Here is a 20219-nt window from a genome sequence, read left to right on the forward strand (position 1 = left end):
CTGGATGTAATGTCTTTCCAAAGAAAACATCTTCTCACCGTTTCAAAACCAGAAAATGCATCGCTACTGAAATATTACTACAGGAAGTACTGACATTCATCTTTTTCAAGATAAAACCTTAGCAAATATTTGTATTTCAAAAACATACATTTATAAAGATGCAAAGATATACATCATCACCTTTCTGTAAAGAGGTCTAATTAAGATTCAATTTGCTACTGTGGTAAATGTAAGATTATTTAATTATAATCCAAGTGATCCAAATTGAATACGTTTCTATTTCAAAGACTCCCTTGCATGGTGCTGAGTTCATTAAATTCAATTAGCAGTAATATATGGCTGTCATGTTTCCTTTCTGAACCACAGAATTATATTAAAGTTCTTAAATTATTTCCCTGTAGAGAAGCATTAATACAACATACCATAAAAAGGAAAAGCTTAAAAGATTCTTATAAAGTTCCATTTATTATTCCCCATTTTTAGACAGTCTCAAAGAAAAGAAAGACTTATGTAAACACAATAATGTATTACGCAGAGCCAAAACAAAAATACCTCACGATGAAGAACAGGAACAGACAATGATTACTGAAAATCAGAAGTAGTCAACAGGTACATCAATGCCAACAATACAGCAGAATATTTTTCCACAACAAAAACAGAATTTTCAAGGATTTGCTGGCAAGAACTCTTTTTTATGATGATCACTGTACATGACTAGGTCTCACAACGTTAAAGCATTTTAGCAAACTATATTCACTGTGCATTAACTAGATCTAACTTCTAACTAAACTCATATGCCTCACACGAAAACTCCTTCAGTAGTGATGTTCACATAAGCCTGTTTTAGTGTTTATATGCCTACAGACAATATAGCTTTACATGAAAAGTCTGCATTGTATCAATGCAACAAGCCTGTCATGTTGTAGAACAGAATTAGCTTCTCCTTTCTTGGCAGAGATCCTGAAGCAGAAATGAAAGAGACATAAGTTCAGAATATTAATTTGTCTTCTCCTGCCACTTTGTCTTACTTAACATTACACTTTGACACAAAAAAAAATTGAGCAAATATTAAATACATCAATGCATAGATTTGCATTTGATGAAAGATCTGAAGGCTTGCAGGTAGATTAAAGGCACCCATTTGGCACCTCCACATCGTAATTGGCAGTGTAACAGCATTTGTCCCAACATTCCAGATGCCAAGTGCAGCTGACTGACTGCTCTCTCATTGTGCTCAAAAGAACTCTAAGAGGAAAGTATGAATTCTCTAGGGGCAATTCTGCACTGACGTTCTTGCCCTCTCTTTCCCAATTACACGAAACAACCCAGAGTATCCTATGCATTAGATCAACAAATGTTTAGATGTCTGAGAGACCAATGGTGGAAGAAATATTCATTAGAATAGATGAGTATATGGAACTATAAAAGGTCTTGAAATATATGTATATGTTATATCACAGTCCCAAGGTTTAAGCAATAAATGGTGAGCAGAGGGAAGAGCAGCACTTGGTGAATCACAAAACTGATAATGGACAAATATTCTCTTTAAAGTGTCATCATCCAGAGACTAAACATGTCTTCGTATGTATAAGCTACTTTGCTGGGAAACAAGACAATATGCCATATATTTCTTTCCAGTGTACACATGAAGTTGATCTTGTTTAGGTTTTAGGTCAGTTAATTAAATCTCCTGGACTTTATAACTCCTTTGCTTCTGGCTTGTGCCGCAGTTCATCCAGAGTTAAGTTCACCATTGTCATGGATGAAAATATGCTTACAAGTATAATTTTTCTTGTGTATAGAAACAAATTTGGTGACTCCAAACTTTTCAGAAATTTCTATTTCAGTTGTAAAGCTTGGAATTGGGTTTGTCCTACCATTTGTTTATAATGAAATGGAAAAACAACATCCTAAATGCTCAGAAGAAGCAAACAGAGCTCTCATTAAATTAGAAGGAAAGACTAGTGAAACCAAACATTCCTGCTTCCCTTCTAAAAGCATCCAGTTGAACAAGCAGTGGAAATCAAGAATAGAACAAAGACATCTTAGACAGGTTTTGATGTCTATGTTTTCATTCTCACTCTGTTTTTCTTTTTCCTACCCCTCCTCCTCAGAAAGCATAGCAACATCCCAAAGATCTTGTTTCTTCTTTGTACAGCTTTGGATCAGTCCTTTCTGAAACAGCCGACCAAGCAAATCATCAATAGAGTGTTTGTAGAGGAACATTCACTGCTGTACATTAAGGGACTCATGGAGCTCTGGCAGCTGTTTCTTACAAGCTTAGGGGAAATCTGTGGATGCATTCCAAGAGCAAAGCCTAAAGCATTTTTTTTTTTTTTCCCCCCTGTTCCTTCTCCCTCCCCCCCCTCCCATACAGATACACTAGTGTCAGCATATTAGGAAAAAGGGCATTTCATTGAGACAAACAGGTCATGGCTGGATGAGAGTTTGAACAAGTTTTACTCTCAAAAACTCTTCTGTATAAATCCCAGTTCCTTGACTTGTCGTTCTGAAACTTTTTCAGTTCCTGGTGCCATTTCAAAATTGAGAAACATAGGAAGGGAATTTCCTATTCAAGGAATAAAGAATTTGAAATGGATACTCAATGAATCCAGAAGTTAATATGAAAGATAAGGAAAACTATTTTAAAGCCCTGCCATAGCAATTGAAGGTAGAATCTGTTTCATCATAGCTAAAATTTACCGCAAACTTCTGCTTACCCTTTCTTTTTTATTATAATCTAATTTTATGACTATGTTAATTTCAAGAAGCTGAAATGCTTTTTGAACTGTATAGTTATAAATTATTTTTTACTTGGGACAAAATACTGTAAATGAGAAAATGCTGTAATGAGAAAATGCAGAAAGATTTTAAAGGATGTGCCCTATACTTCCATTTAAAGAAGTAGTATGACATTAAACATATCAAAATAAAATCACAATTATTAATTCAAAATCTAAGGAAGGAGAATCATTGCTGAACCATCCTAGGAATGAGCATCAAGAGACTTAAGAGGAAATTTTAGATCTCCTAGAGCAGTGGCTTTAGTATTGACTGAATGGAACAAAGACTACTTCAGTTTCAAGTTGTGAGTTGCCCCTAAATGCCTGAGAGGGAGCAATTTTCTTAATTTTTCTTAAAATTAAGCAAACTGAGGAGCAATTTTCCCCCAAGACTTCTCAGAGGGATTCAGCTTTCTGTGACTCTATGCTAGTTTTAATACAACATAGGTACACAATTTTGGTTACTGATTTTTGGAAAACTCTTATGTTATAAGAAAGAGCTATGAGAAGGTACAGTCTCAAGCTATGCAGTACATGAAAGGTAAAACTGCAGATAAAAGTAAAATAGTAGAGAATATTACTGTCAGCAGCTCATGGGTTCAAAAGGAAGAAAAAAAGGAACAGGGTGGGGAAAAAAAAAAAAAGCATGATAATCTGAAGAGTACAAAAAGTGAGCCAGAATGTGGTAAACAGAAATGTCATACATCATCTCACTCCAAAGAGAAGCAGCAACTCACACTTCCCTGACTGGTAGCTACCTAGAAGTACTCACTACATCTCATCAGCAGTGATGAAGTTTATTAGCAACTAGCCTAGACGATCACTACAGTCTTAAAGGCACTATAGTCTTAGTTATGATCTATGTGTGTGAGCTAAAAACAATTGTTGCTTTTACTTTTAAACAGAGCATATCCTGCTTGCATTCTCCTTTATAGAGCTGAAGGATTATATTGTCTCCATTGCCAAATATTTTCAGCAGAAAATGCATCATAACTCAATCTTAAATATTTACAATAATTGGATCATGATGAAAACTTACTATATCCTCACATTAATGAATTGAATATATTATAGTATAAATACATAAATGCAATTCATTATTTGAGCCAATGCCAACACAATGTAACACTAAACATATAAGAATAACACTGCAAAAACTGTAACATAGATGTACTCTTTCCTTGTTTTTCTTTTGGTCCCAAAGTACTAGAATAAAGCCTTAAAAGAATTGTCTGTTCTTACTTCAAAACATATAATTTAATAGCAATTTTAATACGTGCAAGTCTCCATATTTTCATGCAACTCTACACTTTAAGTAAAACTAACAAAAGACATTATGAAAACTCAAATTACTTTTTTGGACAAAATGCATAGGCTATTTAAATGGTCAATAACGCTCTGTTGTCACAAGACAATGGCTTACAATTTTCTTCTGCATAATAGCATTTAAATTGTGAGAATAGCACAAGCAAAAGGTTTGGAGAGAAACAATTCCAGTGCTACACTGTATCCCTGAAATGGATTGCTGCTGATTTAATTGATGTCTTACTAGAAGAGAAGATGAAGACCAGTTGTTAGATACATTATAAGATACCATAAAGTGATAGTGGTATTTTATATTCTGTGAAATCTGGAAAAGTGACAACAGAAATTACAACATTTAATAGAATTGCTCACTACCTTCTCAACATTTTGACAATAATTTTCTGCTCCTTTAAACTCTGAATGAAAAATATCACTGCTAGAGAATAAAGTATGTTGTACAAAATGTCTTCTGAAATCATCCACATTATAGCCAGCTAAACTCTGAAAGTCTTGGGACTGCAGTTGACAGAGAGCAGTGAACAATTGTTGCCAGAGTAACATTCCCGCAATATCTAGAACAGAAAATAAGACCTAGCCAAAATTAAAACTTCTAGGTATTCCACAGAGTTTCCAAGTAACTTATTCCAAACTTGGAATTATGTCCTGTATTAACAATACACAGAGGTCTTCACAGGACTTTGTCCAATTTTGCAAATGACAGAAATATACTAAACATGTCTCTGTGACCATCTGTGCTGGTCACTACTAGGAAAAGTGAAGCACGCAGGAGGAAGAACAAAAACACACTAGTGAATACATGAAAAATCAGTGACATCCCTGGTTACATGATAGAAATCAGCAAAAATCAAAGGTAAAGTAAATATTCTGAAGCACATAGGACTTCCAAACACTGCAGGATGACCTGGAAATTGCTAAAAGCAATTTTTATTGAAATGAGCAATTCCTTTTTTCCCCCCCCTACATTGATCACTTGACATATATAATTTGCTAACTACAAATCTACAGGAAATAGCTGGATTCTGATGGAGAGGAAGTAATTTGTGCTCTAGCAACAACAATTACATTACCACACCTATATACTGTTGGTGATCAGGACTGTACTCTAATGCATATTGTGTCTTTAAAATGAAAACCAAGGTACTCGGATTCTCAAAGGAAGAGGTAGTTTCTCTCTGCCACATACTTGTTCCTTTCAAATCACATTCAGAAGAAATATTTAATACAAAAATTCCTGTGCTTCATAGGGATTTAGTTATCTGTTTTCATATTGAGTGATTTAGATATATATACAATATAGAAAGACATCTCACTACCATACAAGTTTTTCTTGACTGGAACTAAGTTATCAAAATCCACTAAAATCACCAGACTTTCCGGAAGACCAACATTTTTTCCACAATTGCATTAAAACACCTTGATAGAGAGGGTTAGAAATGTATTCATGATCCTTGAGAGATACATTCTTTAAAGTACAGCATAATGTTTCTGTGAGCTAAAGCAATCTGATTCTTTTCCAGTAAGAAAATGATTTAAGTCAATTTTGAGAGTTACAGTACTTTCTACTGGGTAAGAAAAAGAACTTAAGAAAAAATAGCCTACACATCTTCGATTAAATTTGTTCAATTTTTCACCTATTGGTCAGGGCCTCCAAAATAGACTGTAATAGTAACCATGAATTTAGAGAAGAGACAGAGGAGACACATACATAGGTGTGTACTTTGCTCAGAAAGTAATGCCTCCTATTTATTTCCCTGGAAACCTCTATAGATACAAAGAGCACAATAACACTGTTTATCATAGAATCATAGAATTACACAGGTTGGAATGGACCTCAATGATCATCCAGTCCAACCACAGCCTAACCATAGTAGCCTAACTCTAACAGCCCTCTGCTAAATCATACCTCTGAGCACCACATCCAAACGGCTCTTAAACACATCCATGTTCAGCCAACTGTCCATCAGTACAGCAAGGTCCCTTTCCATTAGGCAGCTTTCCAGCCACACTTCCCCAAGCCTATAGGGTTGCCTGGGGTTGTTGTGACCAAAATGCAGGACCCAGCACTTGGCCCTATTGAAACTCACGCCGTTAACCTTGGCCCAACAATCCAGTCTCAATAGCAAAGATTATCAGCTACAAAACACCACTTTCCCCACAGTCACCATCATTACCTATGCATTTTTTCCAGCGATGAACAAAAGCCCAAATGCCACATTTGTAAAAATCCGCACCAGCAGAGGTGACCCACTGCTGTCACCACTACTGAAACACACCACCCATCATCTTACTGTGCTCACATCCACTGTTTGGTCTCCAGAAACAATCATTGTCAAAGGATGCTTTTGTTTTTTTTTTTTTTGCATGGAAGAAACAGTCCTCATACATATAAAATATTCTTAAAGAGAACAGGATATAGAATTTTTCCACATACAAAAAACAAATCAAAGTTAGGAAGACAAATTTAAGTTCTAGCTGGCATAATCAACAGCTAAAGAAAGAAATTAAGGAAAAAAGTACAGACAGCCTATTATACAGGGATACAGCAAATAAGCAGTTTTCTTAAATGTAGGGAAGAATGCACTGCAGGGTTCTACCTCTCTGATGATTTTCTATAGTTCTGAAGCTGGGACTCCCTTCCAAGGCAACAGTGAATTTTATGTCAATGCTAAACTTGACTACCATTTTACTAGTCACAATTCACATGAAATTCATGAGTGACTTTAGCACATATTCAGAAATCTGCCATATCTCTCATTAACTAATATTCTCATGTGAATGAGGTGATTCCTGGTGACTCCTTTCACTCTTAGCAATTCTCATTTCAATTCAGACTTGCATCTCAAATTCACGTTCTCATTACACGTATGCAATTTGTGATTAATTACCACATTAATGAACATCAGCTCTCTGTATAAATTCCTGTGCCAAAAACAGGATAAAGCTGGCAGTTAGCTATATGGACAACTTTAGTCTTTATTTTGAAATCTGTTTCATCATTTGAAGATATGTCCTGCGCATGAACTGTCCATCTATACCACCAGATGGTAATTCACTAACATTAACAGATGTAGAGATCTGACAAGCTTCAGTTTTTCATTTGATCTTTTCCCTTTCTTTTCTATGAAATAACTTTGCATACATTGTATTCTCTTTTCCATTTATAACCTTCTCTTTTTTCTTTTTCCATATTTCCCTTAACTCTTTCTGAATTTCAATCAAGTGACTTTTGAAGGCTTCTCTAACAAAATGCACATCCAATAACACTCGAGATTGAGATCAGTGCCTTTCAGAACTTGGAGAGCTTGGCAACTTTGCTCCAAACAAAGTCTATTGCCTCTGAATTCCATCCTTAATAATGTCACAACACATTCCTGTAAGAAATACTAAAATCAGTTTGCATCACAAGATGCTACAGTAGCAGCAAAGTGACTTTTCCTCAAAGGGTGATGTTTAAATAAAGTATATAATTTATTCTCATAGAATGAAAAGGTATTTGTTACTTTCTCCATATTTCCTAGTATGCAACACTGGAAAAAAAAAAACACACCACTTCTAGAAACTTGCTAAGCTTGATGAGTGGCTTTTTTATATTATTTGCTTTAATACCGATCCACTACATTGCTAGTATACCTTCTCCTGTTGTTGAATAGATAGGGGAGGAGAGAAAAAAAGCAGCAAGCCACATGTGACATGTACTAGACATCAGTGAATACAATTCTTACTGTTGTCAGCCCACTAAAAATATCCACTCAGAAACAGGTATTGAATAAGACCGCACGAGGCAATCTGTCTCAAATTACTCAAATTCACTATTTTTATATAAAGACACCAGTTTCATATATGAAAGTACAGAAATATTTCTATATTAACATTTAGTTACATCAGTAAAGTCAGTGAAACAAAGCTAAAAGATCAAAATGAGACACCCCACCTTCCACAAGATATCAGTCCATACTGCAAATGATAGAAAGACACCAGCAAAAATGGCCTATAAAATGTTTACAATGTGAAAATAATTTTGCACATAGTGCATATTGTTAAAACTCATTGATGACATGTGCCAGAGAGGCCCCTGTTACCAGACATTAAGGATGATATCCGACATGTATCCCAAGAATATCAACTTGCACCACCTCTCTTAATGTTACCTTACATAGGTTTTGTTCTTCAAAACCCTTTTGGCATTATACCACGTTTGGCTACTAAATGAGGGGTATAGCCATGGAAGCAAATGCTGAGCAATTATTCCCAGTTGTATAATTCCTCTACTTAAATAAAATATTGAAAACGCTTTAGACACTGTTAGCAGTGAGTAAGTTTCACTTTTGAAGGTGAAGTACTGTCTTTGTTCCAATGCTTTTTTTAATCCAAAATGCTGTTACCAAAGCAGGTTCAACCTTTGATTTTCATACTGATACACTTTTTCAGTAAGCACAATAATATCGCATATGACACAACACTTTGAGCCACAGTGAAAAACCAAGAAGGGAAGTTATTTAGTAGTTACAATATATATATATATATATTTTAATAAAAATGCAACAAGAGTAAAATCACTACAGCCAATGAAAAAGAATTATTTTCAGTAGCTTTAAAAAATATCTATTCTCTCATGTATCATAGGAATACATAGAGCATAGAGATTTAAGATACATGGTTTTATACCAGCATGAAATATATCTTCAGCACAGTGAACGCTATAATGCATGGGAGAGGTAGCCAGGAGTGAGTTAGAAGTCTCTTGATAAATGAAGATTAATGTCACAGAACTAAGCTAGCATGTATTATAATGATATAACAATAATAGTTCCTGCTGCTATAGCATCTTTTATCTACGGAGCTCACAGCACTTGGCAAGCACTAATTGAAACTCAATACATCCTTGTTAGATAGGTGCATTTTATTTTCTGGGTAGGACAAACCTGGAAATGAAGGTGTAGATAATTAAAATAGCTTGCCCTAGGCCATAGAGAAAGCTCCTGGTTAAAACTAAAATACGACTTTTAACTTTGTCTTTCATTGCTCAGTTTTAATTCTCCTTCTTTAACCCTATATGTATAACAGTGATATTAATTAAAACTCCTAACACAGAACTTGTCCTGTTTAAATCAATAGTAATACTGCTCATCCCATTGGGGAAAATACAGCTGTATCACTAAATAATATGAAAGCTGTGTTAATATTTTGACATGTAAGAGGGCCAGCACATGCATATATATATGTATATACACACACACACACACACACGTGTGGTTACAGGTGTGTGCAACTTTATTCTATATTTGGATAAATTACATCTCTGGTGACTGACCTTCAGATGCATAAGATCATTCTGCATCAAGAAAACAAAATTGAAAATAAACAGAATAAAAGAAAGGTTGAATTTGCCAGGGAAGCTCAGAAGTCACCTTAACCAATCCTGAACAGGGACACCCAGGGCAAGGTGTCCAAGAGCATGTCCAGGTGCTTTTTAAGTTCTCCAAGTAGGAGACTCCACAGGTTTCTCTCGTGCTATGGTTTAACCTGACAGGCAGCTAAGTACCATACAGTAATTTGCTCATTCCCTTCTCCCAGTGGAGAAAATTGAGAGAAAAGAAAGTAAAACTCATTGATTGAATTAAAAAACATTTTTTCAAAACAGAGAAGGATGAGAAAAGAATAGAAATGATAATATATAATTACAAAACAATTGATGCATGGTGCAGTTGCTCAGCCCCCGCGAAATGATGCCCAGGCAGTCCCCAAGCAGTTGTTGCCTGCTCCAGTCAACTTCACAGACTTTAAGGCTTTTTCACATGACATGGTATAGAATATCCATGTATAATATGGATATATTATATTCAATAAAATATATGGAATATATTTGACTACCTCAATCTGTTTCAGTTTTCTTTGCACCCTCCCTTCACATATTTGTACATTTAGGTAATATCCCCAAGAGCCACCTCTTCTACAGGTTGAACAGTGTCAGCTCTCTCAGCTTCTCCTCTTAGGAGAGGTGCCCCAGTCCCTTCATTATCATGATAGCCCCAAACTGAACTTTTTCTTCATATATACAAATCATTCTTGTATTGGAAAGCAGAAGGGCAGAGCTGGATATATTACACCAATTGTGGCATCACCAATGCTAAGAAGAAGGGAAGGACTACTTTCCTCAATCTGCTGACTAATTTAATAATACACTTTGCCTGATGTATCTTAAGGTAATATTATCCTTCTTTGCAAAGAGGACATTGTGACACTGGTAGCTAAGGTGCAACTTTGTGCACAACAGGACCCCTAGGTTCTTTTTTGCCAGGCTGCTTTCCAGCTAGATAGCTTCAAGCATATTCTGGGGGCACTGTGTAATCCTCGTATTCCCTCTGAGCATATAAAGACACTTCCTATGGATCAACTAAACCTGTTTTCTTTAGAGAAAAAAGTGAATGCATGAAGACTCAAACTCTAAACAGTAGCTAATAATATTTCTTTTAATTAAAAAAAAAAAAAAAAAAAAAACCCAACAGGATTAGATGCCAAATACCAGGATAGAGGAATCAGGCACATAAGACTAACCATTCATTAAATGTCCAAATAACTCCAATGATCTGCATGTAAACCATTTAGACATTATCAAGATGACTACCAGTATTTCCAGAAGTCAGTAGATTATAAATGAGAGATTGCCTTAGCCACTGGGGATATAAGCGATGCCACTTCTGGTAATGTTATGCGGTTTTGAGCTCATCTATTTATCTATTCCTAAATCGAACACGATTCCTATTTATCATAAATAGGAACCTCCATGTGATTTTTTATGATTCTTTTTTCTTACGCTGAGAAATAAAACAAGTTACTCTTATATTCCAGATGAAGTTTCAATGCATATGCATTGAACAAGAACACAGCAGTATGCATGAGGTACTTCTGATTTTTCCCTAAAATATGAAATTTGAAAAGTAATAGAAGGAAAAAAACCTATCAGTACTGTCTTATGGGAAATGTTGACTGCAGCATTTAAGGAACTCTGTCATAATAAATAAAATACCTAAAGCAGCTCTGTCTAAAGCATTTTATCCTATGGTAGTTTTGCACTATTTCATCTTGAATATTCCAAACAGTTCTGAGTATTTCACTTCCTATACATAAACTATCAGTGGGCCAGAGTGTTATGGGACTAACACATTGATAAAAGCAAGAGACAGGACTAAGAAGACTGCCAACCTACTTCTTTGCTATGAGGAAAAAGTTTACTCTGCTGAAACACACAGATAAACCTGTAAATGGATAAGCCCATTAAATCAGTTAGTCAGCAAGGTCCCTTTTGCTACAACAACACAGAAAACATCTTCTCAGGTTTTACTTAAGTTTCTGTTCGAAGGGTGGATGCTGAGCCTCAGGGATCAGCTTGTGACATAAAATCTATCTTCCAAATCACTCGGGTGTTTTTCAGTAATGAGTTCCCACTTCCCTATCCCTGAAAGGCAAGGCAAATAGAGTCATAGATCAAAGCAGCATAGAAGCAAGTGAGCACGACTGTAGGAGGAAAATGGCAGGGTTTCCACATGCTAATGAAAAGGGCCATCACTAAAGTTTCACTCTGGAATTCAAAACTGTCTCTTACAGTTTGAAACAGAGGCTCCATTACCTTAGTGCCCTTTTTATTGTTATTGATTTGCAATCCTTTACTTTCTTTTAATTTCGAACTCATTCATTGAATGAGTAACTGTTCTTTACTTCACAGAATAAGCCCTGATGATTTTGCTTTCAATTAATTATTCTCTACCCACATTTCCTTTCTGCATCAGCTTCTCAATGAGTTTCATTAATATAAGCTTCCATTTACTTTTTTTTTTTTTTTTTTGGGGGGGGGGGGGGGGGGGGGGGGGGGGCGATTTGCTTTTAGCCACAGCTCGCCTTACTCCAACAACAGTCACATACCATAATTAAGTGAGCAGAAACCTGAACAATCACTTATTTTCCTGAAATAATAGAGGAGAAGAAGATGGCCCTGAAGTGTATAGACACATTCAGACATAATATTAAGAAAAGTATTACCATTCCTCTTACTTGGCTAAGTTGCAAGGAAAGCAGCTACTTTCCCCTTTGTCTGATAACAGACAAACTACTTAAAGTGATACAACTAAAATTTCCAGAATTCTAGAAATGCAATCATCACTCAAAAACGAAGCCAAAATACTGTGCAAAATATCAGTTTGGATTTTCCTGACACAGGTCCCTACTTTATGGCTCTATTTGCTTCACCTCCCAGAAGGGTTATTACTGAACACTCAGTTCAGCAAAGCAAAGAGATTGTTACCCCAGTTTAGTGAGGCACACATAGTGATGCCTAAATTTCAGTATATAACTAATTTAAGGATGTTACTCTTAAGTTAAATGTATCCTTACACACTTCGTTGGGTCATCATTGTAGCACTCTGCAAGTTACTTACATTTAATCCGAAATAAATTTAGCAGTGCTGGAGATAAAGACAACTTTGTAAAGTTTCATCTTGGTTTGAATGAAAATTTTAGGTTTCTCAGATGCAACCTCTATCACACAAATATGTTCATATATGAATCTATGCACATTTGTGTTTATACATGTGTATATACTTGCAAATAGGTTGCCTCATTCTATGCATGTTCTTCTCTGGCAATCTCACCTGTTGCAGATGTGTAATTTCCATTTATGTAAATTGTCTCTGCTTTCACTTGTACATAATAACTGTACTTTTGAATCAATCTCACCAATTCTAAGCATTGCAGAAGTTTATACTCGACTACAGATTCACTAAGTGACAACCCACCATTTTAAACACATATCTTAATTTTTTTTGTATTTTCACAACTTAGTAAATGATTTTGAAATACTAGCAGGAGAGATAGCCACCTTACCAGGAGAATGACCATTAGGTACTGTTAATAATACCACTATATGATTAACCAATATAAGATTGTTTACTAGCTTTACTAATTTTTTTTTAAATCAAGATATATATGCATCTAGTTACTTTAAAGATAAACTATGATAAAAACCAAAAAGCTTCTTGCATTTGTACTGTATCCCTTTCTGTGAACTACTATAGAACATAGCTGTAACTCTAACTTACAGTTCATCATTGCCAAACAGACACAGTTAACCAGAAGTCTATTTTTGTTTCCTAAGCTCTTCTCTGCTGTTTCCACAGCTGAAATTATTTCATCACAGAAATTCCTGACATAAAATAATTTACATCTTTTATCTGCACTGCAGCCAGCCAACTCAGTCAATCTCTGAAGTCTGAAGTCCCTGCACTTCCAAGGAAATACTCTTTACACTGATAATGCAGAAGCAAACTGAGACAAAAAAAAGTTACTTTAAGCTGCCACTAGCCTCAAAACATCACTATTTACATAGAACTTATGGCTTTCTCATCTTGAATAATACCTCAACAAGCTCACTACAATACCTTCAGATTATAAATACTTCAGTGCAGTCTTGTCCCTTGCTTAGACACTCAACTGAGATATAAAAGTCAGGGTTTACTTTATATCAGTAGATTATACTTCAGCAGATCCCAAAATGATATTGTATAAATTAATTTTTGCAAATAAATATATAAATAAAAATATGGGGGAAAGGAGGAGAGAAAGAAAGCAGTAATATTTATTTAAAGACTTGAGGTTTCGGCTCTTTTTTTTTTTTCCATCATGTAAGGTATCAGAGAAGCATCTGTTTTGGTCAAATGTGCATGTTTTCTGCAGTAAAAGCTGCAGTACAATTCATGATTCTACAGAACACTTTCTATTTCATAGCACTCATCTCTAAAACAATGTCTGCAAAAATGAATTTATTTTGCATAATCTTCATTCTCACGCTTTCCTCAGGAACCAGATTTTAGTGCTAGATTTACAAAGACAAAAAAAACCCACATACAAAACGTTGAACGTGACATACAATTAATAGAAGATTTAGAAACCATTAGCAAGGGAACAGGATTTCAGGATCTCATTTAGGGTTTCTGAATGCTTGAAATGCTGGTTCACTACAAGAATTACCTGTACTGAAGGAGATGCAAACACCACAGCTATTTCTACCTAATTGGTAAGCCTTATAACAGTTTATACAGGAAAAAAATGAATATAGAGAGACTGAAATTTTCTGAGTTATGCTGAAGTTCCTATTGGCATTAACTTCATCTTCTTTTAAAAAAGAAAGAGAACAAAATTCAATGGAATAGATATATTTCTACTTAGAGTCGCGGCTTATAAAGGAGTGTCTTATATTTGGAGTCCTGTCATAGACTTCCCTCACATCCCTATTTCATACTTCTCATGCTACCTTAGCCAATGCCTTTGTTATACCAGGCCTCAGCTTCCTACCAGAAAATGTCACCAAAACCTTGGCCACAGGAAAAAATGTAACTCATTTGTCCAATAATTTCACAGGCTTTAGATGGCTTGAATTCTAAAGTAGTGTAAGACAGTCATTAAATGTACATATTCTAAATATGCATCTGGATGTTTATGAGGCTTAAGAAACTGCTATTTAAAATTACTTACTTACATATTATAAACATTATAATATTAATAAAAATAAAAAGGTACTAAGCCCTGCTCAGTCAGGATTCATCTCAGCTATTTTTGAGAAAACAGACTGAACATTTTCTTAAGCTACCTCTTTATTATGAAGATAAATTTACTAACATATGAGCCACACAGCTTGTTCCAATTCAAAGTAGGAATGAAAACCACAAGTGTCAGATCTTTCTCAGATAAGAAGCCAATTCATCTAAGTAGTTTTCTTTTAGTGTTTAATTGCTGTAAAACCAAGCTTCAGATTTTCCATCAAAGTTCACATCTTTATCGTATCAGCCATAGATGTGTTTTAGAGCACAATACAGAGGTCAATACCAGTAGGGAAATCAAACATAAGACAGTCCAGAGTAGTCTATTATCCACAAGAAAGAATGGGAGACAGTTAATCAAAATTCAGAAAGTCCCACCTCTTACTCTTCATCAGAGAAGATAACCTTGAAAATAATAAGTTATTAAAGAATTGTCACCCTGGTTTGGTGACAATACATCCTCTATCTACTTGCTCCTTTCAATTTGAAGGAGCAGTGAGCAATCTCAGTAAGACATTACCTTTCTTTGCCTGCCAAAACTATTTTATCTCCACCTGTATGTCTCCTTTTTCTTTTATGAAAAAATTATGATCTATGTCCTTCTTGGGTAGAACCAGCCTCATTAAAACTGACTCCTGTTGCCTTGACTGAGCATGGCTTCAATAGCAGAGTGCAACACCTGGGTGCACCAATTGACCTGAAACTTACTCTTTAACTCCAGCCCATTCAGCAGTCAGATTTATACCAAAAAGTAGGCATGATATGAGATGTGAAAGCTTTATCTCTGCTATTTAATTAGAGATGTTTTAATAAAGACATGACCTACTCTCTCTCTTCTCACCTGCAAGCACTATAATTAAAGTTTCTCTAATAGAATAGTGAGCTATTTTGGTTCTCTTGCCATTTTTAAAGGTTGAATACAATTCTGCAGGAAATGAAGAAGAAATGAAAAGATGTCAGCCCTAAAACTTATCATGAGAAGTTCATGTTTTTAATGTAATTAAGAGTGCAAAAGTAAAAATTACTCTAGAAGTTCTGATTGTCTATGAGATCTTTTTATTTCCATCATTAGCAACATTTGTTGGGTAGCAGCTCTAAAAATCAATACACTTCATTTACACACATGTGAGTATTCAAGGTCTTCAGTATCAAAACCACCTGGACTTTTACAAGTTCTAAATATTGAGAATTTCTTAAAGCAATATATACTCCAATTTTTTTTTTTTAAGAAAACAACCAAACAACAAAAGCACTTACATAGGCACTTCAACAACGGCTTTAGTATTGAACCTGAGCATTGCTTTGTTTGGTTAGACATAGAACTGCCTAAACCATGAAAATGAAACAAACAAACAAACAAAAAAAAAACTGTATATGAGTACAGACTTCACTGATAAGGAAAAAGAGTACCTTTTTCTACTCTTAATATAAATATCACTGAATAAAAATTAAAAAAAAAAATATGAAAAGCTATAGATAAATTAAGTGTTCCAACTTTGAAAACAAAAAAAATATATAATTTATCAAACTTAGTTTACCAAATTCAGTGCATGTTTTATAAATCCCCAGAATGCCATATTAGAAGAATAATCTATTCAGAAGACTAATCTATTCACAAATACAAGTCAAGATGAATGAGAAACCTTACCCCCAACTGTACGACCATAGGTGTACAAAAGTTAAGAAAAACACTCAAAACAAATGAAAATGCTCACCAGTATTGTAGATGTACAAAAAACTCCATAAGGAATGGTGTCCAGAAAGAAATCCTTCCTCAGTGGCAGTCAGCACTTAAATGGGATCTAGGAGAGGTGGAGCTAGGCTCTACCCCTTCTGGTAGCACAGGTGAATTGAATTGCCTTCACCTGTGCTAGCTGACTCATTACTTGCCTCAGGTGGTCAATTAGAGGTTCAGGCCATGATCAATAGTTCCCATACACCAAATTAAGAATCTGTGCTGCTATATATTGTTAATAAATAGGAGACTTATTAGAAGTTTCAAACAAAGGGGAAAGAGCTTGCATGTTATAGAATAAGAATATAAAGATAAGGTAATCAGAATTGTTAATAATGTAAAAAAGATTATATCTAGCATTTTTTTTTTGTTTTACTCTCACAGACTAGACAAAGAGATGAAACAAAACCTAATTCTTTAGTACAGATGGCCAATAATTTGCTTTCATTTAGGAAAGGCTTTGTTTTATTCTTATGATAGTGTTATTCAAAGAGATTAAAAGTCCAAGTTCTAAAGAAAAAGGATTGGAACTTCTTCGTATCCATTTACTGACATACTGTGTGAATGATAACGATGATATGAAGCTAACCAAAAAAGGCAAGGATTTGTTACAAAAAGTCTGCAGGCAGGTTGGCATGCTACCAAATACTCTGAGCATATTCAAGGAAATGCATACTTAAGTCATGGAATGGTTATTTCAACTGAAGCGATGGAAGATAGTGTGCTTTAGCAGACTGCCTCCATAGGACTCGGCACAAAAACTGTGTTCATAGTGGCAACCAATGTGCTACTTTCACTAAAGCATTTTCCAGTAACTGAAATATTTTATGGATTGTATGCTTCAATTCTCACATGTAAAAGAACTCTTTTGTATAATATTTCTGAGCATAAAAACTAATCTAGCAAAAATTTACCAACTGATAATATTGAATATTCACTACAGTTGAATAGCACTGAATGGATTGCAGTCTTCTTAGAATGGACTGACCTGTAATGATCAGCAACAGAGAGAACACAGAGAAGAAGCTGAATACAACACAAAATCAGGAGACAATAAAAAAAAAAATTAATTATCAGACCCCAAGGTATAGGCTAGATATTCTGTGTGAGATAAACAATTTTTTTTCATTCTCTCATGCCCAGGTAGGCCTTCAGCTGAGCATTATCCATCATGGGAAAGCACTCTGCTAGGAGGATGTCAGCAGTTTGAGAGAGTACAAAGAAGAGCAGTCACTGATCTACAGCTTGTAATCCTCAGGTCACAGTAAACAAAAGAAAAAAACATTGCTCAGTTTAGAGAAGACAAAACTAAGGAACATAAAAGACCATTATGATACAGTTGCTGTAAAGACTTAAAAACAATCTCTGAGAACACTGGAGCACACAGCCTAATCTGAATCACTGATTTTTTTTTAATCTAGTTAGATAACCATTTTTCAGCCATTGCACAGTACTGTGTTCTCTTTTGAAAGACAGAGATGTTCGGGAATGTGACAGAGGATCTTTGAGTTCCTTTTGCTACTTTTTCATGCATCAGAGAGGAATTGTTTCTGACGTTTAAGATGTGTTACTCAAATGACAATTTTCATCTGACTATATCTCATTTACAGCAATTAGTCTCAGAAAAAGTGAAATTTAGAGAAGTTAAACAGTACAGATTTTATTCTCTCATTCTCTGTTCCACACACTATTAAACAAAGGCCCCTCATTTAGGAGCAATCATACTACTCATTTTGAAATGAACACCACCATGTGGTAAATCTACTGTAGATTTGATAACTTCCTTCTCTTCTGCGTTAAATGTATTTTGCAAAGTAAAAGTGGGTGTCCAATGTGAGATTTATGTGGATAAAGAAAATCATCACAGGAGATAGCTCAGGTATCTCTGCCTTGCAGTCTGCTTCCATTCAACACTGCTGTCTTTTCATAGTTACTTTCTTCCCCAAGCATTTTCCAATCTTTTAACAACCTTTTCCATTAAAAAAAAAAAAGGCAAAAATGGTCTTTTAAGTAATGCCATCACTTCTTCAATTTGAGAAAACAGTATTAGAAATTCAGAGTTTCTTATTGCATTTTCAGTTGGGCTCCATTTCTGAGTACAATGCACTAATCCACATCTGTGACAAAGGAATTTTATATGCAGCACCAGCATAAAATATCAAGTGAGATTTTCATTAAATGTGACTGTCTGTATACCTCCTTGCTGAGCTTGCCATTCACCATTCTCAGGAGAGGATACACAATTGATACATCATTAATGCTACTGATTTATGTTCAGTAATATCCGTGCTAAGAATTTGATTGCATTACAAGAGGAAAGAAAGACAAATACTTCTACTATTGTACAATAATACTACTCTTCACACGTAGACAGGCTGAAACCCATTCCTCTGACTGAACTGAGACAGTTAAGGTCCTGAATGGCAGTTCCACGGATAAGGGAATCTATTGTGTTATACAAAAATCCCAGTTCAGACTGAAAACTCTATCAGTTTTAGGAAAGGGTTATATGTTATTCATGTTTGCATTTTGTGTTATTCAGGACCTCTAAAAACATCAAGAAGACAAAAGAGAACAGGACTGGCTTGAAAAATCAAAGGCAAATCAGAATCCAAAGCCTTCAGCTCACTGTGGTACAGAGATAGCATGGAAACATTTCTTGGCAAAATGTTTGTTCTTATTAATATCACACGGCAAAATATGCATGGATAATGTTACCTGAAGATTAGCTAGAAAATCTGGGTTTGGTTTTTTGGTTTCTTTTAGTAGGGCTGGATTTATTTTATTTTATTTTTTACTCAGTTGCTTCCTGCCCTAGAAATGACCTCTTGCAAAGAAAAAATTCTGTGATCTTTCCAAATAACTGCAGTTAGGATTCTAAGTAAATGAAAATGTCAAATGTCTTATTTGCAATTATTTATCTTTTTCACTTATTGCCTTTTTGAACATTAGGTTGTCAGGTAAAGGCTGCTGAAAAATTTCCATTACCGTTTAAAGAGAACAGTGACTTTTGGAAAGTCACATCTTAGAATTCAGTCTGGCCTCCTAGCTATGATTTGGTGTGAGTGGCCATACTTCATCAACATGGTTTTCTGTAGTGCAATGAGTCAGAATGCACTAGTGGAATAAATATAAAACAGTCACTATTCACAGCCACCTTGAGCGCTCACATATTTGTGTACTGGAAAGATGTGAGAAGAAAGATGGTCTCATCAACTTTACTTGTTTGCAAATTCTGGAAGATGCTTATTTTAGGTCTCTATCAGATTAGCTACTGAGAAATTAGGGAGGTAGAATTTATTCCCCTAGTGTAGATTCTGTTAGTTATTAAGTCCACTAAAAGAAAGAAGAGTACCAAGCATTTTAACTAGCAAAACCTGTAGGCAAACTGCAGTTTTTATGCTATTATAAGTTTTAAAAAACAGGCCCTAGGCCTAGTACTTAATCATTACTAACATTGCTCAGTGTTAAGCAACCTTAAGACCTTTCTATGGAGCAAACAGTTCCAGCTATATTTAAAGACAGCACACAGAAGATACCATTATGATGACAATTTCTGTTTTATAAGATGATACATATACCATTTAATTTTTTTTCTTTTATGGGATACATTTGAAAGGAAACAGTTGACTTCTGTCACAAACTCTGAGAAAATGTCAAAGCGTAGAATATTTTCATTATATTTAGGAAACGACTCCTCAACACTAACATTACCACAGAGAACATTAGAACAATAGTGATAAAAGTAGCAAGTTATACCATGTGTTTGAGTACCCTTGTCAATAC

At 35.0% G+C, this 20219-nt stretch overlaps 1 protein-coding gene across 7 annotated transcripts in view; it reads right to left on the reverse strand.

The window, feature by feature from the left end:
- The window catches only part of LRRC4C (leucine rich repeat containing 4C), a 464862-nt gene that overhangs the window by 201829 nt on the left and 242814 nt on the right, over positions 1–20219 (reverse strand). The gene's annotated exons all lie outside the window — the stretch shown is intronic.

Source organism: Tympanuchus pallidicinctus, unplaced genomic scaffold (assembly GCF_026119805.1).
Source record: "Tympanuchus pallidicinctus isolate F22 unplaced genomic scaffold, pur_lepc_1.0 scaffold3, whole genome shotgun sequence".
In the NCBI taxonomy this organism is placed as follows: domain Eukaryota; kingdom Metazoa; phylum Chordata; class Aves; order Galliformes; family Phasianidae; genus Tympanuchus; species Tympanuchus pallidicinctus.